The following is a 27,257-nucleotide window of genomic DNA, read 5'->3' on the forward strand; positions in this document are numbered from 1 at the left end:
CTCCAGGTGAGGACTAAAGACAAAAGGCTTAAAGACAAATACGATAGGTTTTGATGGTGGTGAGTCTGAGGTTGTTTTTCTTGCTCTAGAGAAAATGTTGATCATTATAGTTAAGATAAGAGTATGTTCAGGGAAGACACTTTATTGTATAGTGAATCTCCAGCTTAACTTTCACTTCTGGCAAAAGTTTCTAAAAATACCAGCTATGTCGGGGAGAATTTTCGTTAAATGTGTGTATGACATGATGCAAAGGACATTTAGAATATTTCCATTTTGTGCTGTCGTGGGCAGCCATTAAAAAAACGTTCAATTTTTCATGAGGCAAGTCAACGCTTATTTGTTTGGTCAGTTTTATACACCGTGACATTTCCCTTGGTTTGCATAAGGCATATAAAAACACAATAAAATTGAAATACACTTCCTAAGATAATGCAAAATATTGACCACCTGAATAATATTAACGAAATACCTAAAACTGGACATATTATCGTTGTAAGGGTAGAATTCATGGCTAAGTTATATTGGATTGCAATAGATTCCCTGGATGTACCAAATAAAGTGGTTACTGAATAATACAGCAGTTAAAGGGGTGGTCAGTATGTCATATCAGTCGATAACGATATTAATGTAAAAGATGTCTTCCAAGTTTACACAGATTTTTGCTCCTGAGTCTTGCCAAACAGCAAATCATGTCACAAGTATGAGGTAGAATATTAAAACACATTATGGGTACTGTGCAGACTGTTTATTCCAGATCACCCAGATGCAGGTTCATTCCAGGTGTACCGTGACATTGAGCGCCATCGGCCCCGCCCACTGTGTTGACATCCTGCAGCCGACCGATGCCCCTTACATACCGGCGGAGGAAACGCCAGATGAGACCACACCTGGCTTCTCTCTCCCAGTGGGTTAAAAATAGAGCGGATGTTAGATGAACTGCAGATGAGCGGAGAATTAGTTACAGCCATGAAGTATTAACAGGAAATCAGAGAAATGAGCGTAGCCGTCGCTGTGGAGCCAGAGGAGCAGAGTAGATCCTGGAGTGTGGGATGTGGGCTGGTGTTTGTGGCGGATTGCTGGCGGTAAGAGCCGCCAGCTCTACCGAGTCCTTCAGAGGGTTTTTCCATCAATCACACTCCCAGTGGTTTGTCCACACCTGTCTGAACCCCCACCTCTGCACTGCAGCGACAACAACCTCTATTTTTCCTGACTTGACCTTTAAGGACGCAGGGAAACAGGGACAGGATAAATGGCTTAAAGATAAGTTTTTCCCAAAGATGAAAGACTTTGCTTATAGCGGATTTAAGGTGTAATCAGCCATTTGGAAATAAACAGTGTCATGATTCTGCCTTCTGAACTTTAGTGAGCTATTAAAATACTGTTTTGATATTCTGTTGTATGGACTTTTTTTGATTCTGGATATTTACTGGATATTCAGTTTGTGTGTTCAACTTTGTCGTTGTCAGTTTGTCTGTAAGCGGATCATGCTCGCCTTAGTTTTCTTTTCCCTGACAGTGACAGGAACCAAACGCCAAAGTGGTTTATTTCAGTGCTTATTTGATTGCATAAACTCATACAGTACATGTTTCTGTTTCATTTGAAGAAATTTAACATTCATTAATGTTTTTCTGGAATTACCAAACAAACTTTTGAGTTTACGCTAACTTAAATCAACACATTTGCTAACATTTCTGTCTTTTCTGCCACAAAAAAAACACAAACATGATTCTTTTTCAAACCAGTTTTGTTATTAGTGAAAACCTTTAATCTTATATAACTTAAAAACTTGTGTAAATGTAACTTCTATATTTACTGAGCCTTGATATCAAATCCGCTATAATTCCATTGAATGTCATTGAGAGCAAGTTTTATCCTTTTCCTCGACAGGTTCTATATTTATCACACTGTGTGATCCGTCCTGTCCGAGGACCTTCTTCAACAAGGTGCAGAGGTTCTCACTAACGATTAATGAGTTTCACCTTCAATGCTGAGTGGTTGTGATGGAAACTGACTTAAGTATAATGAATCTCACGTCAAATAACAGCGCCCTGCAGAGGCACACCAAGGGGTCACATGTGTTTTTCTTCTTAATGTTAATTTCCTCTTGATCACAACAATATTTTTTTATATCTTTGTCATTTAAGCCCCGTTTTTGGCTTCGTGATTTCGCTTTGTCTTCGATAACAGTCAAGGCAAATCACTTAATACACTTTGAACTGTATGTAAGAGACTCTTCTACCTGGAAAACTAAATTAAATAAGAATTTCACAGTTTAAAGGACACTTACCAAAGCAGATAAAGATATACTGGAGAAAAATCACTCGAAAGATGAATTCAATTTCCTTTTTCTTCAAACATGCCCTGCTCTATAATATATTATCTATCTGTGGTTTGAAGATTTCCATTAGTACACATCAGCGTCACAGACATGCAGCCCACAAATTACAATTTTGAATATTTTGCTTGGATGTTAGGGACCGGATGCTACGAAGCACCTGCCAAACCACATTAAGCCTTTATTTGTAATCACATTTCCAAGTCCACACTATATCACTTCCCTCGTTATTCTCCTTCTTCCTGACGGCTCGCAAATCTAGTGCTATATGTGTTTCCTTTAATGACGTAACACAGCGTTTCCAATAGTCAATGGTAATTATTCTTCCCTCTGGCACAAGGGAAGACTGTGGCTGTGAACCAAATTGACCAGCAGTGGAAATCATTCAGGTCTCCCAGAACGCTCTCTTGTATTACCCTATAGTATAAGGTTTGCCGGGAGAGAGACGGGTAGTTTAGAGGCTTCTTCCTCTCGCGAAAACTCTTGTGAAACTGTACATTGGGCGAGGAGGGGGATTTCTGAGGCTGGTGTTAACAGCGACAAGGTGATGAGACATCGTGCTACCGACCGGCCCAAGCAAGAGAGAGCGACAGGCTGGTGACAGGCCGGGGCACACAGGCCTCAGTGAGTCACTGACATGGGACAGCGATGACATGCCGTCACTTCAGCTCCTGCTCTCCAGGGCTCTGCAGCTCTATTTTAGCGAGGAGGGACATATGTGGAGGAACCGACTGCAAGAGCAAGACTAAGTCAGAGAGGGACAACGGAGGGCAAAAGGATAAAGAAATATACCAACCCTCCTTTTTTTTTTTGTCTACGAGCTTCAGAAAAAAGGTTGATGTGCAATGAAAAAAAGTCGAAATGCGTCATCATGGACAAACAGGAGACTTTCCCTCTGAGAAAAGAAACTAAGTCCTTCTTTCCTCCAAACAAACGTCATATGCTTACGTCGAAGGGTCGAAGCCAGAGCTGCTATAGTAATAAAGACTCCTGTCCTTTGAGAGCACGGGGGGATGTGATGTTATTACAGATCCACAAAGTGTACGAAGGGATAAAACAGGAGTTTCCCACCAACAACAGTGTTTACTTTTAATTATGACGGTAAACTTTCCTTATCCCCAAGGTTATTATTAACTTTTTAACTTGCAAACGGATTTAAACCAACTTAATGAACTACTGCTGTGTAATACCCTGCCATCTACTCAGATGATGGTATTGTAGACATCTGCATCGTGGTTTCACTTCTCTAATACAAATTAACACGTTAAGGTAATGAGATCAATAGACGGTTCGAGACAACTGTTGATTTGGGAGAGACAAGAACAGAGTTTCATTATTCAGCTCCTATTATTTCTAAGAGCTCATTGTATTTAGTTTGATGTGATGATTCATGTGGCCACTAGAAACTCAAAATTATGGTGCTAAAATATATTTTTGCCTGACACCCTGGATCAAAAATTAACTTGATAAAATAATAACTGTAATTTCCTTCTAAAGTTTATTTTACTGACGAGCAAAAAAAACTTATTGTAATGCAGGAAACGGAGGTAAAAACACAACCACGCAACCTCTTCTCGTCTCCCGACAATCCGCTGAGTGAGACATTAATTTGTCCTCTTGTGTTTCATTGAGCTCAAGATTCGACAAAGGAGAAATAAGTGAGAACCAAGTGACTCAACCTACGCACACACGAATGAGCTGCACATCCACGCCCCGTAAAGCCAGGGAGGGAGACAGATCTCTTGACATCCCACAAACAGCTAGAACACGAGCTTCAACTGGAGGGCGCTCAGACGCCCCCTTTTAGGAAAGTCGTTGTTTCAGTGTGATAGAGAAAAGTAAAGTGACAGGTACCACGTCCGACTTAAAAAACACAGTCACTCCTGACAGCTTGTTATGAAGTTGAGACGGGGGGGGGGGGGGGGGGGGGGGGGCAGCCAGTCTGGCCCTAAACTTCACAGATATCCCGCTCACACTCTGAAGCCCTGCCCCCCTCCCTCTTCGGACACAGTCAGTCAATACATGATTGATGCTCATGCAAGCATGGCGGAGGATTTCCTCAAGGACTCATCCATACCATTTCATTAATGATTACGGGCCGGTTCTCTCGCCAGGGAGGACACGAAGTGAAGGCAGAGATAGAATACTTCACAGCCAACCGACAGCTTAATTAGGCAGCTTATGGCTGAATTTGGCATTTCATTCCCCTCCATCAGGAACAACCACACACGTGCACACACACACTTTTCTCTTTTTTCATAATTCATACAGCCAGGTCCAGTAAACCCACTTTGCCCCGATTATGCAAGCTGATGGGATGAAGCGCTTCAACTCCCCTCAGACCAGTGAGGGATCTGGGTGTAGTGTCCCTGCATTAATGTTAAACTAATTCCCCCACTCGTCTGTGACTATGTGCCGGTCGGCCGGGACCCTGAGCTGGTTTTAATTACCACCGTGGCTGCGGTCGGCACTTCATTAATGACCTTCAGACTCATTTTATGTTTTTAATCTATTGTGCATATTATGTTTTCATTCACAAACATATTAAAGAAATGTGTTATGGTTTTGAGCTCCACCATTTGGAGTTACTCAAGTAACTCAAGTAATGTACTTCAGTTCAGTGCTTAGGTGCTTTACTTGAGTTGTATTCCCAGTGTTACTTTATAAAAATGACTGAGGCACCAGCTGACCCCCTGTCAAAGTAGTAGAATGTTAACTGTTATCTTATTATTTAATTAAAATGTCTAATTCTAAAAGGGTGGCAACCTGAGACTGTCGGGATGTGACGTGACCTGTTAGGACCCATCGACTTTCATTGGGATCCGTCCGGGGGCCTGGTGAGTTAGGCCATGTTTGTTTATGTAAGAAAACAAAAATCTTTCTTACATAAACTATTTATGCAGAATTACTGTATGTGCTTTGATGCCTCCAAATTATAGCACATCCTCGTTCATCAAATGATGAGATGATCTGCCCAGAGGAAACACCACAGCCCTGCGTGGGATTTCGTAACATGTCGAGTTATCCTGAATCAGAAAACGTGGCATTCAACAAGCGAACACGCCAAAATCAATTTGTCCGAGGGAAAACAAGCTGTTTAGCGCAAAACCCGCTTTCAGACGACTTCCGGCCGAGTCCGCTGTCCTCCGTGATCTTCTGTGTACAGAACGAGAACCGTGACAACCTGACTTATCGGCCTTTAAGGAAAAGACCTCAAACAGATGTATCTGGTAATGTGAGTGAGCAGCCGGCCAGGACCTGCAGAGAGTCGTGTCTCGTGTCCTACTTTACCTGTCAGGGCCAGTCTGAGATCTACTCAATCAAGTCTGTATGGGTGTAAAAAAAACAGTCGGAGAGCAGAGGTGAATAAAACACTGAGGAGGTCCAAAGGCTTGTGTATATCTTTATTCTAAGGCATTTGCCAAATCTCGTCAGGATCACGTAGCTCAGCATCCATCCGGCTCCTCGCCTTGACCGTTTTTCTGACAAATAAATCTGATACTCAATCCACTTCTGTTGAGGCTGAAGATTGTGAGACTAAGAGAAGAAGGAAAGGAAGGTTTCTCAGAATAGCTGCACCCCCTGGGGAGTGTGTATGTCGGTGATGCTTGTGCCTGGCTGCGAAGTGGTTATTTATGGAAAACTGTTTATGATGTTCGGAGGGTATCCCTTAGATAACAAGTATATGCCCCTAAAGCTGTAACTTAAGCCTGCAACTCTAATGAGAGTGACATGTTACTGAGTGTAATATACCTCATTGCTTCCTCTTTTTTCTAATATCAAGTTAGAAAATATAAGTTTGAAAAACAAACACTGAGAGTAAAGAATGATTCCAGCTGAATGGATTAAATGCAGTTTTAGATCATTTATATTTTGGACTTAAAGGTTTCATGAAGTAAAAGTTGTGTTCTGTTGCTGTCATTGTGTAGTCAGGTTAGTTATACATTTCCACAAGAGACAACGGTCAAAGACGAAGCAGCAGTGGTGGAAATGTCCTGACCTTTAGTCCCTAAGTATCTATATCAAGCCTACTCTGAATCTTCTGAATCCTTTTAAATGGGAAGCAGTTTAATCGCTGTGGACATTATACCGCTGTTCAGGCTGAGAAGTACTCATGATAGTACACTAATCTCTGTGTGGTTGTAAAATTGATGGAGCTCTCCTTTAATACGAGGCAGCATCTGCAAGCGACAGGTTGCATAGTTATTGTCCATTAGGACGGTGAGAGTGGACACCTCTGTTGAGGGTATCAGACCAGTTTACCTACGTTCTATATATAACATTCGATTAGTTGTGTGCCATCTGAAGAGCAATATATATTTCCCCCACAAACCTTTAATAGTTGTCATTTCAATACTTTCTCGGACGTCAGATGAGGAAAACGACACAACTATTACACTGTTGCATTCTATCTCTATTTCATTTGCAATGTTTTGCTATATAGGCCTTAAGCCTACAATAGCATTAAAAGGTGTTCACTTACAATGTAAAAGAAACATTACAAGATCAGCATGACATTATTTTCTATTACTCACCAACAACTGTCATCGGCAGTGGAAAAATATGGGAATAGTACTTTGCGATATTGAGTCACATTAGCGTTCAGTTGGTATTCAGTGAAACGTAACAAGATGAAGACCAACTTCTCAACAAAGCAGAAGGTGGTTGTTGACATGTACTGTATGAGAGTGATGTTGCACAATAAATGCTTAAGACAAGTAAAACAGGAAAGCAACACAAGTATATTTATGTAGCAGCGTTCACAGACAAGAGTCACAACTGCTTCATAATTAAAGCGATAAGAGATCCAGATGAAAATAAGACAAAACACATAATCTCCAGGTTAAGATAGAAAGGGAACACTTCATCATTATTGACAAAACAGAAGATGATAAAGCCAGAAAAATTACCTTTATCTTACGATTGCTAATCAAATTTTTAAACCTTTCTATAACAACGGACAATGGGAGAATAACCCATGGGTATCATAGTGGGCAGCGACACAAGAATGACACTGGAATGCCGGCGGTGTAACCCTACACAGGGCTAGCAACACTCTGCGGGGGGGCTCCGGCTGACATTTGACTACAGCTCCAGGAGGCCCAGATGTGCCACTTTGATGGAAAAGAGACGTGTCAGCTCAGTATACCAGCCTTGACAGAGAAGACACATACAAGGAGAGACCAGTCTCACCGTTGGGAAGTCACTGTCCCCACCCAGAGTGGAGTTCAAATGAAACCACTCGCTGAAAACTCTTGATCGAGTTTCAAGAGGGCTCGAAGGATGCGTCCTCTGTGCGCCGATCAAGCTGCACTGGAGAATCATCGGCTGCGGGAGGCAAAATGAAAAAAAGAGGAAATAAATAAAGGCAGCTTTATCGCTTCCTCTGTGTCAATTACAGCGAGGTCTTATCAAAGCACTTCAGCTTTATTAAAATGCAGTGCACTGGCAGGCCAATAACCTCTGACAAATTAATTGAATTTTGACAGACAGCTTATAGCAGGAGGAGAGCAACGGAGATCATTAAACAGACCTCAGTGGAGATCAACAAGCAGACATCGATAAGCCCGGCTCTTTGATGGCAATAAACCACAGCGTACGACTTTATTATACAGCAAATATGTTTGCTCACATTTCGGCTTCATTATAAATACATCTAACAGCAGACTTTAGTGATTGGTGTCGTTTGCGGTAGCTGCTAGGCTGCAGGCACTATGGAAGGTGATTTTTTTAGATGACAAAATTACAACCGGATTTCACAACAACTACTGAACAGATTTTCTTAAAACCTGTAAGGTTGGGGTGTAGAGTGTTGATATACACAAAGCAACAGTAGGCTGTGACGCCATCATTTCACAAATGCCTCCCCTTTACATGTAGGTTACTGATGGATATACAGAGACCAGGGTTTTTGACGATCTACACTTTGAAAGGTGTTTGTAAAAATCGGTCCTGGTGATTTATGATGTTTTTCTAAAGAAATGCTGCAAAGAAATAAATCAAGGATTTGACTTTGAGATAATTGTAGATAAAGGATCAGGGACAGAGTTTTGCGGGTACGGGTTTGCAAAAATGTAGGCCGCTAGTAATTAAACAAGCTCAAACAGGCTCCAGCATTATGGACTTTATAGTTGGAGGAACAATGTGTCCTCACGTGGACAAACCAGGATCCGTGCAGATAAGTTCAGGTAGCTCCATATCTCAACTCAAACTATAACCTGTGAGTGCAGGAAACTTCACATTTCATTTTAGGTGTCTCATTTTCTCCTGCTCCTACAGCTCCTACTCCTCTTGATCATGAGAAGACTGTGAATTAAACCTCTCGTACCATTTCCCCGGGGACAACCGCGGCGATATCAATAGCCTCGATCACGATAATCTAATCTCTGCTGTCACCAAGGCTGCTCCCTCTATTTGAAGAAAATTTTACCACCTCAGTCTCAATCTAGATGCCTTCACACTCCTCTCAGAGACCCCAGGGACAAAACAATGATTCTTCATTGAGCATTAAAAATACCCTGTTCCTTTTTTAATTCCTTTTGCCCATAGACATGTGCAAATTACGCTTTCATCATTTTTTATTGTTTTGTTCTCACTTGAAGGTTTCCCAGTATGCACCAGGTCGGAGATACGTTTTGAGAAATATATGCTTCATATTAGTTTTGCAGTGTGAACTTGTGCAAAGATTAGTAACCTCAGGTGTTCGATTAAACCTTGTGTTCTCTTTGCGTTTCTCTTTGCATTAGGGTTGAAAAAACTCTCAAAAGTAGCATCTTAATATCCAGAGTTTTCTTTAAAACTCCCACCATTTAAACACAGAGATGAAAGATGCTCTTGGAGCAACCAACATTTCCATTTGTCCTCTGGATTGCTGTAGTACGGACGTTGGAGCACTTGACTGAAATGTCTTTTGTCATAAATTAGGTCATAATGAATAAAAAGAGACTTTATTTCAGGAATTTAACAATAAGAGCTCTGACACAGATCTGATTGAAAACACCTCCCCCTCCTTGATCAGTGTAGCAATTGTGGTGTTAACTCTAATTATGGTCCTTTATTACAGCTCCAGATGACAATGGGGTAGAATAGCAAATGATTAAAGTGTAGAAATGCAGTGTGAGTGCATTTGTAGCTCAGGAAAAGTGGAGACATTTCTTGTACATGGTAGATTTTACAATATATTATATTTAAAAGTTGCATATCATCTTCCCTGCACAGGATCAAGAAAGTCTTGATTTGGAGGATTTCATAGTTTGGTATAATTAAATATTATTTAACTAAACTATATTGAAATAGTTATTTGTGAATATAGGATTTTTTTTGGGACAGGTTACTTCATCATACAGTACAATTTCTCCTCATATTTTGAATAGAATACTCCACTTTCAATCAGTCCCACCCTGCAAAAGCTTTCACCCTAAAATCCTTTTGTAACCAGAAGTGGACTGAACCACAGAATAGCTTCCCAGCACCATTAGAGGAGCTGTTTGTGACGACACCTCCGCACTCACCCTGGCTACAATCCAGCTCTGTGTGAGGGCGGTGTTTTTGGTAAAACCCACGGAGATATGAAAGTAGGGTGGAGTGTCGCTGCAGCCATGTTTGTTTGGGACAAATCATCGTGAGTTACCTGCCTTGTGAGCTGTGATGTTACCTGGATTGACCTTTTCCCCTGCAGGTGACAGGATGCAGATCGGCAGGAGTGCGCGGCAGTGGGTCCATGATTAAACCAGATCGGAACTGCAGGGTGTGGTGTTCTCTGTACTGCTGTCACACACATCAAACAGTCAGGCGTCCCCATCAGGTACGCAGGATCAGCAGGAAACTGAGAGACTGGAGGTGGAGAGTGACTCAAAGCTTCAGTTGTCCTGTGTCGTCACTGCCCCTCTGACCTCTGGGCTGGTTTACACCCTTTGTATGGGTGTGTGGTCCTGGTGTTATCACCTTGTGGGGACACCAGCTACAAACCTGCATTACAAGGACACTTGCATTACAAGTTTATGACATGTCTTCCTTATGAGGACGTTAGTCACATGAAGTCATGTTTTAAGGTTCTAGGATAAAGTTAGGGTCCTGTAATGTCCTCTGAAATCATGGACAACAGTGTTTGTGTGTGTGTGTGTGTGTGTGTGTGTGTGTGTGTGTTTGTGTGTGTTTGTGTTGGTGAGTAAGCATATGCAGATGCAGGTGTGTGTGACAACCACGGGAAGTTGTTGGTGAAAAAATTAACGAGTGTAAATAAATTAACCCTGAGCAGCTCTAACACTCACAGGAAAAACAAATTTGCACCTCTTTCACACTCACCTGTCTGCGTTTATTCATGAACTTCTCACATATAAGAAAGGAACAAAGATGGTGAACATGGAGAGAGCTTTTTATGCTGCAATTTACATAACTGCAGACACTTTCTACAGATTGTAATATTCATTTTACAGGCGAGATTCATGGAGCACGATTAAAATGTGAACGGGAGGCTTTTACATGTCTTATTAAACACTGTAAAGGACAGATTTTATTGTTACACACTGAAAGGAATCTCTTTTAAATAACAGCAATACACCACTTGTTTCTGAGCTTTCAGGCAATACAATGTCAAAAGAGAAAATGTGGTAGAAACTTTCTACAGACTATGAATGTTATTAGCAAACTATTTATATCATAGTGTTGCACTTGGTTGTGTGTATGATTGTAGTGGAAGCGGACTTGTAGTTTAAAGAATTACATCTTGAGAAAATCCTTCTCCCTGCTTTCTGTGTTTCTATTTTATTAGTCTTTGAAAATGTCTAAATCAATCAATTTTGACAGAAATGAAAACATTCCCCACAATGTTAGTCAGGAATTTTGTGTTAATGTATCAGGTACTGGAAATGAATGACTATACAGCCGTGTTGGTATACCAGGTGTTTTCCCCCCTTTGGTGTCTGAATGTGTGAGCTACACGATTTCCGATGTGCAAATTAAAACTGAAATCCTGCTATGAACTCGCTCTTTTGTGTGAAATAATATCCTCAGAAGAATCTTGGTGCCAGGCTCACCTGAGTCCATTATCTGTCTGAATCAATATTCTAATAACCGTCTGACCTGGGTCCCAAAAGGACCACGTTGACGTGCTACATATTGTAATTTCAGAATGCCCTCGAGGAAAAAGCTGGGGTGTATTCTTGCTGCCTTGCCTTTTGTTTAATGGGATTATGGGCGGGAAAGCAATAAACCAAACTCTTTAAACATGAATGTTTAGCAGAACAGAGTGAGATATTGAAAAGTTAGACCAATGCATGACGTTTTTTTTGCAAAACTAATATTGCAGGGTGTTAAAGGAATGAGAATATAATATAACTGAGGTGTACGAGGGGAAAAGATTTGCATTCACACATGCAAATCTCAGCACATTGTGTTCTGCAGACAGAATGAGGGGAATCTCATATTCAGGCGGCGAGAGTTTTTCTTCTGCCTCGTGTGTGGGTGTGTCCCTGAGTACGTCTCAGCATCTTCTGTGCGATGCCAGACCTCATCTGTTACACAAAAAATACGTGACGGTCACCGGAACATCTGGTCACGCCGTTTAAGTTGTGCAGTTTTTGAAGCCTCCGGTCCCTGGCCAGTTCGCAGCGGGTGATATCCGTGCCCGACAATGAAGACTGTCACAAAGTGTTTGTTGTTACAGGCTGATATAAATTACCTAATGCTGAGTGGAACTCTGAATGAAGTATTAACATTTGTCCCCTCTCAGCGGGTCAAGAGGTGCAGGCGGGGATGCAATGAAAGACGTCATTCAGTCGGGGTGAAACACAAATCACCACGGCCTCTTTTAGTCTCAATTTAGGAATTGTTTACAGCTCCTCCAAGCTGCTCTCAGAGGAGAAATGATTGACTCTCGACAGAGAAGTGAGTTTGACATCTCTGCTCTGATTAACTGGCTCTGGAGAAGAGGGTAGAAATAACAAAACAACAAGTCCTCTTCCAGATTCCTCTTTTGATTAAATACGTTTAATTAGATATTTCAAGCTGGGCTTTGGCCTGGCTGCATTTGTTCAGCTTGTGAAAGAAGGAAGCGATCCAAAATACAAACGGTACTACAAGAGAGCTGCAACATTTTGCTATCACACTTCAAATAAGTTTATGAACATCTTTATTTATAAGGGTCAAATTTGCAGCAGACTTATTGTTTCGAAAATGCAAGAAAACGTGCAGCCGATGGATTATCTTGTCGGTTTTTAGGCCCATTTGATTTAAGGGAGAGCTCACCCAAATTCCAAAGGACATGAGCATTGCCATCAGCATCTTGGTCACTGAGACATGTGTCAAGCTGCTCATCTGCATTTGAGGAATTGTTCCAGGCTGCCCAGATTACACTTGACCAGCTGTGACCCAGTGTTGATAAGACAGAGGACGAGACGGGCTCTCAGACACAAATGTTACCCGGTGATGTGTGGCGCACCTTCTCCCCGTTCTCATTATCCTCTCTCTGGGTGTTGAGGAGGAGTGGAGAGGGGAAGGTGCTGGTGGAGACTGCCTGGCTGAGCCGACATCCCCTGTGGACAGGGAACAGATGGGACTGTCTCCCTCCACACAAATCACTGCCAAGGAGGCTTCAGCCTGCTCCCATGACCGGTGTAAATTGACAACTGTTTAGTCAAACAACAGGAGAGGTCAGGGGATGAAGGCAAAGTGGAGACAATACAATCAGACGGGGGAGAAATACTTGCAAATTGGATTTTGGCCAATGAGTGTATTTTAACGGAGAAACATCAGGCAGGGGAGGAGCAGCTATAGAATGCCTACATCCGCAATGTGTTGGCACTACGTAGAACCAATTTAATCCCATAAGACTCATCCAAATCGGCTCTATGTCGCTGTGCAGTCTGGGTGGGACAGCAATGGTCAAATCACAGTTGGGGGGAGCAGCTAATATCACCCCTATTCGCCTCCTAAGACATATAAAATAATTAAATTGTGAAGAGACCACGAAAGTGCAGCCTCTAGATGAAACTTACTCCCACTCACTTCCCTAATGGAATGAGTGAGGAAATGATTTATTAAGATTGTCACCCAGTTATGGTCTATCTCCAGTCCACCCACCCACCTGTCAAGAGGACTGGGGTACCTGGGTAATGTAGTCATCCACTGGGGACATAATTAGAGAGCTGCCACCTGTACTTCCTCTCCTCTCTACTCCCGCAGACCTAGACAGGCCTCATTAGAGAGACCAGAGCCTGTCTGTGTGCTTGGAAAAGGGAAGAGGAGTAAATTAATCTACAGTGGAAATCTGACACTAATTAGTGTTTTTGGCCAAAATGCTTTAAAGGTCCACAGAGACAATGGTATTGAATCACTGAATACATTTTAATTGTGCTCGTTAGCTGCAGAAAACAAAAACACATCAAAACATTGCAATTGGATCTTAATGAACATCTATTGACGGGACAAAACTGCCAGAACAGTGAAACCCCCCCCCCCCCCGGTCTCGGGAGGATTCAGAGAGGTGAGTGAAAGCATATACGCTTAGTCTCTAAATAACACCTCACTAATGAGTGTGCGTGTGTAGAGGCTGGAGGGGGAATGTAGGGTCCACAGTAAAAGTCATTTGACACTCAAAACATCTCAAACTGACACTGTACACAGTTAAATTGGTTGATGTAATGATGCTGAGTCATAAAAAATTCCAATATACTTTCTGGCCATTTATCAAAATGAGAATTGTCTGTTTTTCATATATTTGCATTTGTCTTTATAGGCCTTACATTTTAAAACATTTTGTGTGAAGTCGAAACATTTTCATTTGTTAGAAAACCACTCAAACTGCACTGTGCCACAAATCGAAATTATGTGGTTAAACAATGAAATTAATGAAAAAGAAATTATTGCCTTGACTTCCTGAAGATGTACGCAGGTGATTATATGAAAACCGGAATAACAACTTCTTAATCATAAAGGAAAAATTAGTGAAACCAAATCAGTTCTTAACCAGTAGATAAATAAAAATGATAGACTTCCCGATATCAGCAGCTGCAACAGAGCGGATTCATTTCCTGTGGAATCTCTGTGAAGATGAGTTGAACCTTTACTAACGTTTTAAAACCCCAGAGGCCACATGTGTTGAGTACAATTCATGAGGGAAATACAATAATCAAACATAATGGTGATATTCATGAATGTTCTGAGTTTAGCTCCAATAAACGTCACTGTATCTCCTGTTTTCATTAGGTGGGGCGGTTGAGGGGGGGATGTCGTGTTTTATAAATACCGTGGGGACATTACATTAAAGAAGCTGCTCGAAGGTTCATGGACAGGCAGCGGGGTGACGGATACTCATAACATTTCACTGTTGACAGATGAGAACAAGCGTCTTGGGATTCGGGGGATTTGTCACTGATATTGCACGGCCTAGACAAATCCGGTGATTGTTTGTTTATTCATCAACCAATAAAGCAGCGGAGAAGAAAACAGATGGAGGCTGACATTGCATCTATCTGCTCTGTATCTCCTGGGAGGAAGAGGAGATCAAATAGCAAGTCCGCTCAACCTGCAACTCACTGTAGTGCCATCAGAGGGACGGATCCACTGTCGAAAGGGTTTTGGCTGAAATAATTCTGAAAGTGCACAAGAAAAGGGTTTGACAGGAATCTTTTAATTGCAGGCGAGTAGAAGCTGCGAGGCATAAACAGCATCTATCCACTGAGAAAACGGAACCGGCCTTAAACCTGACGTTCCCACTTCCTTAAAGTGTAAATAAGCAGTGTGGCAGCCTGTGAATAGGTAATAGTACTGAACATCAACTGAAGCTAAGACTTTTTTTTGCAGTTTTTAAGACAAATTACACCTTGATCAGTGCAGTTCTGACTCATGCGATGGTTAGCACAGCGTAGAGTCAATCAGCAAGGACTAAATGAGGTGAGACGAGGTGGGAAAGATATTATACGAGTATTTATACAAGTATTTGTCACGCAAGGTTTCCACTGTATTTCTACACTGACATAATAAAGTCAAGTGAAAAGAATCTTGCAAAAAATATACAAAAAAAAATCTGTTAACGTAATCAATATAAACATCCTTGTGATGAGAACGACCCAAAAAATTACAGGAACCATCTTTATTATTTTTTGAGTGTGGTCCACATCTCATCCACTGACACGGAGTATAGACGTGATTTATGACCTAAACTGCAGCCAGCCACTTTGGCTTCACTTTTGGGCAGCCGTCAATTCATCCATCTTTATTTACAGCCTATGCTACAGACCCAGATTTTTTACCAATGACCCAAATATTTACACCCTTACAGTGAATGTCAGACCGTGAACCTTGATATCAACGTGGAGTATTTGGTCGCGTGTTCATTTGCGTTGTCCAGGCTTTAATGGGACAAAGCAAAGTGACACAGTCGTTAGCTACCAGATGGCTAGGACACAGTGTTGCTAGGTGACAATCAATTAACACATTGTTGTACCAAGGTGAAAAAAACTAAAACAGAATGATAATTCCTTCATTATGTGTCACAGAGGATATAAAAGCTAAACGAGTCCTCGATAGACATCGGACTTTGTGACAGATCCACTTTGACCTTAACACATTTAGATTTTTACACACTTAAATGCACAATGAGATCGCCGGCAGACGAAGAGGGAGGCGTCACAAACAAATCAAGCTGCAGGAACAACTAGCGCAGGAGTGAGAGCTTGGTTAATTAACACTCTATATTTAGCCTCTCCGCTCACACAATGCAGTTGTCAGCAAATGATATGAGTGCATCAATGCTGTGATTGACCCATAAGTGAAGAAGTGAATACAAAAAGGAAAAGAAGTGTGCCTGAACATTTATGTCACCAAAAACACTGGTACAGGGACGAGTGTGTTGATTCACAGCACATTGGGTTTGTTGTCAACACACGCCAACAGCTGTTTCCGTCTTTGTTGTGGCATCTGGAGGTGGACGAGGGTCATAATCAGTCAGTATGAAGCTGAATACATAAAATAATTAGTTGTATTAGAAATATTCTGTTTATGCCGCTAACAACTAAACAAGCACAACCTCCCCCTTAACTCAAATAAGAAATATTTACAGTAATATGTCGAACCACAAAATATCTCCACTTATGATCCTGGAAAACCTTTTCATGAAAATCTGTTACGCTTTCATGTGGATTAAATAAAAAATTATCTATTATATCAAATAATATAATTAAATCTTGAAGTGGCTGCAGGTTGTAGCCTTAGAGAAAGTTCAGTTTCCCACCACTGCTATCTAAACACACATACCTAAATATATCTGTACCATATTTTATCTGCTATTTATTAGCTCTCTACATCTGACTTTTCAAGAAAACAGTTTTTGTTTCTGCGTAATTCTGCTAACAGACATACAAACGGCAATGAAAACACCTTCTTAGTGGATGTAATAAAGACAATTCACACAAATATCAACTGCCTTTGAGAAACTATCAATATTTTTTTGCTTTCCGATCTGACTGTCCATCGGGTGGTTTTTCATTTCACATGTTCAGAATCTCAAGCTCCAGGTCAACACCCGGCTCAAAGCCTCAGTAATCCCATCTCCTCTCGGTCCCCCAGGTTCCTCCCTGTGCATTATCACAGCCCAACCAGAAGATACATTGGCAGGTGAATGGTTCTTTAAAGCTGCTCAGACCTCAAATCAGTAACACAAGACAAAGAACACTGTGTCAAGGGTGTATGGTAAATGCTGGGATGACTGGTGAGCAAGACACTGTAGAAACATAGAAATACTACGTCTCTTCTCGCATCGCTGCTTCAGTTGGAGTTATATCACAGCATATGAAAACATTCTGTGTGTGAGTGTGTGTATTCTGTATCTGCAGGTGTGTGTGTGTGTATGTGTGTGTGTGTGTGTTTAGTGCTATATGAGCCACACTGTGTCACTGGTGACATTTGCGTTTCCCACCTACACACTACCACATGGAGAGAAAGCAAACAAACGCGAGCAGGAGTGGGAAAGCGATATCAGCAATTAAAGCCAAGTTAAACCAACACGACACAGAAACAAGGTGTTGACTGGCTCCTCCACAATAAGCAGGATGTGAGGGAGACAAATGTTAAGAACCAGTTTGGGTCATTTCTGATCTGCTCCCATCGCGGTTAAGGGTTGATTAAGCGTTAAGGTGCTTTGTACGCCTTCCTTGTTCAGATAAAAATAGCAGCTGCGGAAGCTACCTGCTGCGACCAAAAGAATTCCTTTCATTCTGTACCGATGTCGTCAGAAACTCTGTGTCTGTCCTTGATGTTGTACATCATTGATTTCTCTTGGTTTTTAGTTTTGTGTTTGTTTGAATTATATTAGCGAATCCTTCAGTAGCTGTGGTGTAACAGCCTGAAGCAAGTTATAGATTTCAGCTGCATTAAATCTTTAAAGCTCTATAAATCCTCCAGGCGACCAATACATGTGCACATTCACACTAGCACGAGACCTAGGTGCTTGTCTAAAGGAAGAGCTTCCCGGCTAATGAAGTCACCACAGAGGACAAAGAACAGGAAGTGCAGCCAGGTCATTATCAAAAAACTTTAAGAATCTCATTGAACTGGCCCGATCTATCTTTATACTCACATAATCATGAATTCAATATCTTTTCATCAAAAATTCAAATTTCTCAACACACTTAATTCATTATGTTCCAGACTATCAAAGAACTAAATTGCTTTTTTCCTTGAGAGACTCGTGGACAATCATTGAGACGTGGCGAGCGCCAGCTCTCGCTCACGCTCGGCCATGGTCATGCTCATACATGCAAACAGTGGGATTATGAAATTTGAGACGGTCCGTCTCCGGAGAGATCACAGTTGAGAGGTTTGCTGAGAGGGACACTCCACATATGTGTGTAAATGTATACGAGCCTTGGTCGAAGGCTGACTCAGTACAAGAAAGTCCTAAAGGTTTAACCTGCTTCCCCGCTAGGGTTGGGTATCATTTGGCGTTTTGCCGATATTAATGCTGAATCAAACTAAACACTACTGCTCATGCAAGCAATTAAACACTATGCACCACTTTCTCAAACATTTGCTGCTCGTCCTGAAGTCAGCATCCTTTCCCGTGAAATACGGACACACTTTCGAATGATTAGCTTTAGGCATTTTGTTGTTGTGTCGACTCTGGTTTGAGGTAGCTACAAGCTAACTGCAGGCTAACAACACGTGCTCCCAGAGCGATGTGAGTATATTGCCACAAGAGTTAAGAGTAATGCTAACTTGAGATGTTTGGTGACATTTATGTTGCCTGTAAGCGGTTCAACTATATTATGACAAAGCTCAGGCCCACGCCATGTTGGAACCTTTTCACCACGTGCTCCTATGGCTACAGTGCAATAAAAATGCATCACTATTGTCCCACGTCTTCTGGATAACTGAGGCTGCAGAGTCGTACCCAAGTTTTTATTTCAAACCCCATGATGGCATTAGCATATCATTGAATCCAACACCTCTCGCTAAAAGATGAAGCAACAAACCAGCACAATGAGTTTCACAATTAAAGCTTCACTATGGCGGCGGGTGCAATTAAAAACCACCAGGCTGAGTTGCATCCCCCCGGGTGGTTTCGTGGCGTGAAAAAAAATAAAAATAACAAGCTCTCCCAGCGACGATCACGTTCTGCCGCTCCTCTGTTTCTGCAGGTTTCTCCGCTGTGAGGTCACATCCTCTCGCTGACAGCCCGAGCTCGCACCAGACCTCAGCTCCTTCTCCTTTGGACCGACTCTGCCCTCTGTTTGCACAACGTGTCAGCAATCAGTGACAGCTCTGATACGCTACACGTACACACACTGACACACTCATTATGGCTTCTGCTTTGCAAGGAGAGTGGGAATCTGTCTCCCTGGTTGCAAAACTCATACGGCAACATTCTAAACATCTGTGAAATAATTATGACGTGTTTTGGGGGGAAGTGAGAAATGATATAGCAGAAGTGTTGCCTGTCTAATAAAACATGTCAGATTCTATGTCTATGCAGACAAGTGGCCATAGATAAAAACATATTTAAATCAACTAATGTTTATCTTTTAACAATGGATTACATGAAAGATGAAGAGTCATATCCAGGCTAGCTGTTCTTCGACTGGTTGGTTGATTTATTTGATCTTTGAGCACGAGTGTAGCTCAAAGATCTTCACGGGAAAATAAAACATAAAATCCCCAAAATATAAAAAGCAGGAGAGAAGAGAGCAAAATCAGAGCCGACCACAGGCAGTCAAAATAGCAGAGTCTGAGAAACAAGTAAACAAAGGAGCGGCAGCCATTTAGATTCAGATGCAAACTGTCCTGGATTATTTTTATCAGTAAATTAATTTTTGTTTGTAAAAGGTTTGAAGTGCTTTATAATAAATCAGAGACAAGAAACTCCAATAAAGGCTTTACAGAAGGAGAGTTGCTAATGTAATCTGTGAGAAATCAAAAACAGTTTTTTCATTTACTGACACCTTGTAAGTAAGTGCCCGCTCTCTGTGATACAACTTATTATACACTTATATTGAAAATCAATACCTGTTGAATCTCCTGTTACTATTTGCGAGAATTGTTGAAAAACAATTACTGCTTTGATAACGTCTGAGCATCACTCAGCCAACAAGACCATTCAAAATCAATACCGTGGCGGTAATGCTTCACGATATATGATAAATAGGTCACTTAACCCCATTTATTAAGTATTTATAAAGCTTTCACTAAGTGACCGCACGCCATTAAATGGAGCCAGGCTCGGCCGACGACCGTTTTCAGTGACAGATATTAAAATCTCTATCGAAGTCCAAAGTTTCCATTTTTATGTTGCAGTGACTCAACAGTCAGCTCAGAGCAAGGCAACGTGTGCAGGGAGGAGGACAAGTGTTGGTCCGTGGACATGCATGTAGAAGGAAATGCATTTGTCGTGTTCTGGTACCTTGTCTTTAAATTTGTTAGATGCAGATAAAACTGCAGATCTCTTTACCTGGGAATTATTTTGTCTTTGCATCCCCAAAACAGCAGTTGTGCTTCTCTGCCACTGACAAATTCAGTTTTAAAGCTGCTATAAATAAGTGATTCACGGTAGTGTAGCATTAGCCGGAGCTAGCTAAAATCTGCAAAGTCCCACAAGTAAAAGTCCACCATATGAAATGGTTCAGAGTGGTAAAATCTCTTGTCTGGAACCGTGAACTATCCTTGGCCCATGTTCCATCCTTACACCAAGCTTCATGGAAATTTGTTCTGTAGTTTTTCGTCATTCTGCTGAGAAACAAACAAACAGGGTAAAAGAATATTCTTCATGGCTCACACCTGTCTCAAATATAGAGACAGGTGTGATCCCTGATGCTTTCCTCTTAACATAAAACCTGTTACATTCACAATTTTACCAAATGTCACAAGTTGGAGGTGAGGGGATGACAACTGTGTTTCAATTCATGTCCTCGCAGCTTAATCACACTGCATAGCAATCACTCAGAGATCAAACACACACACACGTACATTACACAATATCTCTTCCACTGTCTCCAAGCCCACACAAAGTCCTGAGCCGCGCAGCCACGACGGCTTTTGATATGGAAATACAAACTGCTAATTTGGTCGTACGTGTTACTCCTGAGATGTAAAACCCGCTCCATGACTATTCAGTGGTCCCATCAAGTAGATGAAATATTTAGTAAACATTGGCATTTCTGCCACGCCGCACTTTCATCTCCGTTGAAACGCCAGAGGCAAGACTGACAGGAAGCTTTTTTTTATTTTATTTTTTTATTTCTGAGTATGTGTAATCTATATTTGGACGAGAATGACGCATCTAAAGGTTTGGACTTGTCTTGCACTCGTGCATCATAGCAGACGTGTGATTTCAAAAAGAAGAGACGTGAGGATGAGTTTGCTTTTTAAAGACAAATAAGCCGCTGAGGCAGTTTTACCCCTTTTTTAGCTCAAACACTTCTCTTATTGTGGTGACGTATAGACCTAATTAACCTTATATAACAACCCACACTGACACTGTCATATTAATATAAGCAAACATGGGACGCTTTCAAATTTCCTGTTTGTAATAAAACAACAGCCTGAACATGTGTGGCTTGTTTGAGAGTCAATGAAAACTCAGATGACTAACAAGGAGATGTTTGTTTATCTGATCGCCTGGATGAGATGAGGAGAATAAACCATAATTAAAACTGCTCTGATACATTTTTTCATATTATATAGATGGAATTGCTATATGTGTAGTGAGCAAGGAGGCGCCAGTCATGATTCTTCTCAATTCTTTAAAGCTTTTCGGTCTTATTTAGTTTTTATGTCTGATAAAGAGGCGGTTAAGTGTCTCCCTCCCACCTCATTACCAACAAGTATCCATGTAATACACAGCACCATCACACAATTAGCAAGTAGCTGGACCATTTAGTGGCTTAAGATCCAGTTATTTCCCTGGAGTTGGTCAAAGAACAAGACTAAATCATTATTTACTTTCTATTTTTAACATATTCATTTAGAAACTAATTTTACGGATGATAAAAACCACAGCTGCATCCCAGTTCAAGGGCCCACTACTTCCATATGAAGAACGATCACAGCGGAGCAAATTGACCGTTTCCATTACGAAGGCTGTTCCTGCCGCCATCTCTCCTATGGTCACTCCGCCGCAAGCACAAGGCATGACGCTATACAATACTCGTTTAGTGACCCTCGGTTGCACATCATTTGTCATGATGCATTTTGGGAAGCAATGATTGCACTATATAGGGTATGGTGATTGGTGAGTGATTTCGGACACAGACACACACAAACAGGAACAACACACGAAAAACAAAGTACGGACAGCCTTAAGCGTCTACTGCCTTACAATGAAGTATTCTACTTAGTTTGTGACATGAAGTTTGAAGAATAAAAAAAACACCCAGCAGTACTCAGTATTCAATCAATATTTAAATTAGCTATATCTGAACTCGTTATAAAGTCTACAGAGTAATATACAATTATTCAATGATATCAAACACTGACTGAATATAAGAAACATTTTTTTTAACTTTAATATCTGATTACGAGCTACATTTTTTACTATGTGTAATGGAGAATTTTCTTTCTACCTAGGTGAAGTCTGAGTGCTTCCTTCACTTCTGACCGTCATCCACCTGCGTGAATAACGTGGTGACTGAATCTAAAATAAGTTAAATTACAGAGAACACGTTTTCACTCACTTGCCGGATTTAGTCTGAAAAGAAAACTAATCGATCGCAGCTTCCTCTTTAGAGTTTCTTCTGACTGCCGTGGTTTGACGGTGACCGCCTCACCCGGCTGCTGCTGATTGACATGTGAGTGTCATTAGCGGTGCGAGCACTCCCTCACTGCTCTGGGAGTGCCCCGGTAGTCAGACGGTCTTCTACCTTATTGGGGGTCATTATGGGCAAATAGACTCATTTTGATCTCATAACTACTGTCTGATATAAAATATTCAAGGAGCCAATTAGCCGAGCTGTGGGCGGTCGATGATGCTGTTATGACTTTGTTCCCTGTGTCGGGATGTGACCACCGTACTGTCATGGCCGACTGCCAGCTGCTGTCAGGGTCTATACATCCACATTTAGTCATATTCTGTATTTCCCAGATGGAGACGATGTATGGTGACCTTTGCCCCAACAATAAAATATATATTTAGGAGAAGAAGTATCGATGTCCTTCTCAAACTGTTACCATGAGATGCTCAAGTGTCCAGGGTCTTAAAGTCCTACTCGTTGCTGCTTGTTTCCAGCGTACCCCTGAACTCACCTCAGCTGGCGCTGGGCGAAGCGGGTAATTCCATGTGACAGCTGAAGCTGGGGGAGTAATGACGGTGACTTTGACGTGGGAAAATATCGTGACACCACTGAGATTAAACAGCAGCTGAATCAATGGGGAGCACGCCTCGTGTATAATGCATGAGGGGCGTTCCCCGGACAAATCTCTTCAAAGCCTTCGAAGAGGAAGCACAAACAAGTATGAAATATTCAGGTGGAGGTCAGATCATTGGCCTTTGGTCACGGGTATGAACAGGGAACCAGAGAAGGAACTGGTAGAGCGGCATCAATATTTACATGTTAGAGATGAATGTGCTGTGGCTACCTGACGACACAAGAAACTGAAACATATTAAACCAGAAGAGCATTTAGAGCGAGCCTTCCTCATGTGGTCTCAAAAGTCCCCTGATGAGACCACATTTAAATGAAATGGATCCGGCTTTTTGGGGTCTGCACCAAACAAGACTGATTAATATGAACACATCATCAATATCTACATCAATATATTCATTATAATCTGAGAAATAAATGAAAAGGTTGCAACACATCCTATCTTGCGATGTGAGAGGAAAGAAGTTCCTCGAACTGCCCCCTGATCCAGATCTGCAAAAAGATGAAAAGATTCTTTCCTGACCCACACCTCCTCCTTTCACTAAGTTTTATGGAAATCCATCCACAAGTTTTTGTGTTATCCTCCAAACTAACAGAAAAACTAACAAACGCAGGTAAAAACATCACCTTCTAGACGGAGATAATAAAGACATGTTTCCTCTCTCTTATTATTTTTGAGAAACAAATAAAAACCCGCTGAGCATCACACAGTGCACAATAAGGACAGCAGATGTTTTCCACAGCTGCACGGGCTGATGTCATCCACACTTAGATTTTGTCACAATCAGCAACTCTGAATCTTCAGATTTATGGCTGAACGTCGGTAAAACCGACTCCATCGAGGCACTTATCCAGGCTGGAGATGTGTGTGAGGAAACATGCATCAAGGGCCTGTGAAGATAATGAGGCCCACTAGGGCACAGACAGATTTCCCGAGCTGCCATAGAGCTTCTCTGAGAACAGCTGTTCTTCTTTTTTCTGAGTCTTAAATAAGTCTAAAGGCATTTTGATGTTCAGTCTTGATTAGAATCATCTGCATACAGTGTGATGCGCTTGTAACCGCCCTCTATAACGACGTCATTTGTTTTAAATAACCTGAATAAGTTTAGTGAAAGATCCAAGTTTGGGGTTAAAATGCTTCTTTTAGGTTAAAAGCCCTCAGTCGCCCTGACTAGATTATTAAAGACGTGGATTAACGTTACTGGACAATCATTTTGAAAAGAAAACATCCCTACACAGACTTGAATCATCTGCCGACCTCATCCTATGCTCCTGTCATACATACTACGGCCACTAGAGGGCTTTGTCACTCAAGCATTAACTGTAAACTGTATTTAAAAAATGGAAGATGCGTCTCCATGACCTCCAATCGACCTCTCGTGTTGTAAAATTGGTGTCAGTCTCCAAAGCAGTGATCATGGAGTGCTCAACCAATAGATTACACTAAACCAAAGCCGGCCAATAGGGGGCGATCAAGATGTTTTCATTCAGACTTGGCCTCACTGTCATATCGTCCATCTTCATATATAGTTTATGCATTAACATGTTTTGTGGCACTTGCTGAAACAACAGCCTCCATGATGGATAACTGAGGAGCTAAGCAACATGAAAAGTATACGGAATTGAGTTGACTCAAAAAGCGATCAGCTTTTTAGTAGCATGTGATAAAGTGTTCAATCTGACAGGCCCGCTTTAACCATGATGGAGCGGGTTGATCCCAGCTGTGATATGATGTTGACCAAAGTGTATACATTTAGATTTTATCTCCTCCACCGTATCTCACACACACACACACAGACACACAAACACACACCCAAGGAGAACAGTCCTTGAGCATCAGTGAGCATCATAACTTCCCTTTGTGTCTGTGAGGATTCGTTAATGCTTCTGCATCTGTTCCCAGAACTGTTTTCATTTCTGCAGAAAGGGGCTCAGAGTAGCTATGGAAACACGTCAATATTTCCGTGAATCGGAGGTTTGTGTGTTTGTTCGAAAACATTCCTCTCAGTCCACAACAGGTTCACTGTGACACGGTGGCAGGCACTAACAAGCAGCTTCTTCATCAACACCTAATTCTAATTAAAGAGCCTGACTCTGAAATGTGAAATCCTCATTTTAGGGGGGGGGGGCAAGTGTCCCAGTTTATTTTCACAAAGCCAGAAATCACAGTTCTTTCAAAGTACACCTGCCATTAAAGACTTTACTCCCCTGAAACACTGTGACTTTAACGGCTTCAGCTGACGGCCGGTTTATTGGATTTATGGCATAAGTCATTCATAACAGCTCCTGAAGCTTCCCTCTATTTTTACCTCCACTGTTATATTTGGCATTTTGTTTCCTCCTGCGAGTAGGTCATGTTTTCATTAACGTTTGTTTTTCTGTCTCTCAGCAGGATTTCTCAAGACTCCAAAGGACCGAATTCTCGGACACTTTCTGGAGGGATGGGGCGTGATCCAAGGAAGAAGCCCCTACATTTTCCAGATTTGTCTTAAATTCATTGGGATTAGATTTGCCCCCACAAGTAGTTCCTCTTATTGAAAGAAGTTGATTTCACAGCAGAACATCACTTCAAACCTGGTGAGATGACGCCATTAGGCTGGAAAACCTCAGAGGACCAAGTTCCCTCAAACAAGTTTTGGATAATTTGATGAGATTGACGCTTTTACTGTCCTTGACTCACATCAAGGTTTCTCAAGATTTGCTTGACTGTCACAAAAGGCCCATTATTCTCAAACAGCCCATGTTCCCATCACTGCTATTCACAAACAGCATAAAACCACAAATGACATCACACTCACAGTTGTCAAAAGCATCTCAACACAAGCTCCATTCACTGACTCAGCTTTCTGTCCTATCACATAAACTTCCTAAGCAGATTGTTATTCTGAATACCACTGTATATACAATATGCTCGTTGACGTTCTGCATTCACAACAACAGCCAACAAAAGGCCCGACCTTGAGCTTCTGTTGATTTGTACTGAATCGTGTTCGGCTTTATGTGATTCCCATTCACTTCTGCTGGCTGCCTTCTTCCGGAGTCAACGGTTGGAATTCAAAACCACCGTCTCTCAATCAGGGCTTTTTTTATTATCAGAATGATGGATTTTCACTTTCATACAAACCAGTAGTTATGTACTAGTAACTAGTTATGACAGTACTTTTGTCTGATAAGAAGTTGTCGACAGCTGTGGCTCCTGATGCTAGGATTTTAGGACAGTTCGAGAATTCACAGCAGCTCAGACCTGGATAAGCTTCTACTTTTTAATCTTCACTAAATACACCTGAGCTCCAACCCACTTATCATCCATTTTAAACTAAAGGACCAAAAGCACAGGTTGGTTAATGTTCAATCCCTCCTGCTCTCCTTCATCACTTCTACTTCACACTCTCCTCTCACTCTCATTCTGTGCATTTTGTCCATCATCATTTGTTCTGTTCATTCATGAACCAGTCATTTGTTCCATTTTGGCCCCTCCTCTTCCGTGACGCCGCCGAAGGGCTAACCTCTGCAGGTGAGAAGTGTCAACAACAAAATCCGGGTCCCCATCGAGTCGTGCATGTTGCAACTCATATAGCAAGTGTGTGATACTGGTTGTGTCCCAATTCCTTGACGAATGAGACGGCCTTCGGGGATTTGCGTCAACGCTGTCACGTAGCAACAGAGTTGCAGTCGGACACGATGAGAAAGTTTTGATTCCCCTTTCTGGTACTTTGTGGGTGTACAACCAGCTGCTCTTACCTGCTTTAAAAAAAACTTCTATGGCTTGATAACATTTAGCTTATAAAACGAACAGAAAGGCCGATTCATCAGTCACCGTGTTTTAACTACACGCTCTCTTTCTACAACTTAATCCAATGCCACACAGACACAGAGAGACCTCGGCTTCTGCTCCCACACACGTCTATTCATTTCATTTTCTATCGTTTGTTTCTGCGATGCATTCACACAGGTGGGACAGATAATAGCGAGAGCGCAGTATAGTGCAAAACATTCTTCAACGGTCGAATCAATAGAAAGTGTTGAGCCTTGGCAGGATTGATGAGTGTGCGTGGGCTCAGTGGGATGAGGCT

The sequence above is a fragment of the Platichthys flesus genome, chromosome 21 (assembly GCF_949316205.1).
Source record: "Platichthys flesus chromosome 21, fPlaFle2.1, whole genome shotgun sequence".
In the NCBI taxonomy this organism is placed as follows: Eukaryota; Metazoa; Chordata; class Actinopteri; order Pleuronectiformes; family Pleuronectidae; genus Platichthys; species Platichthys flesus.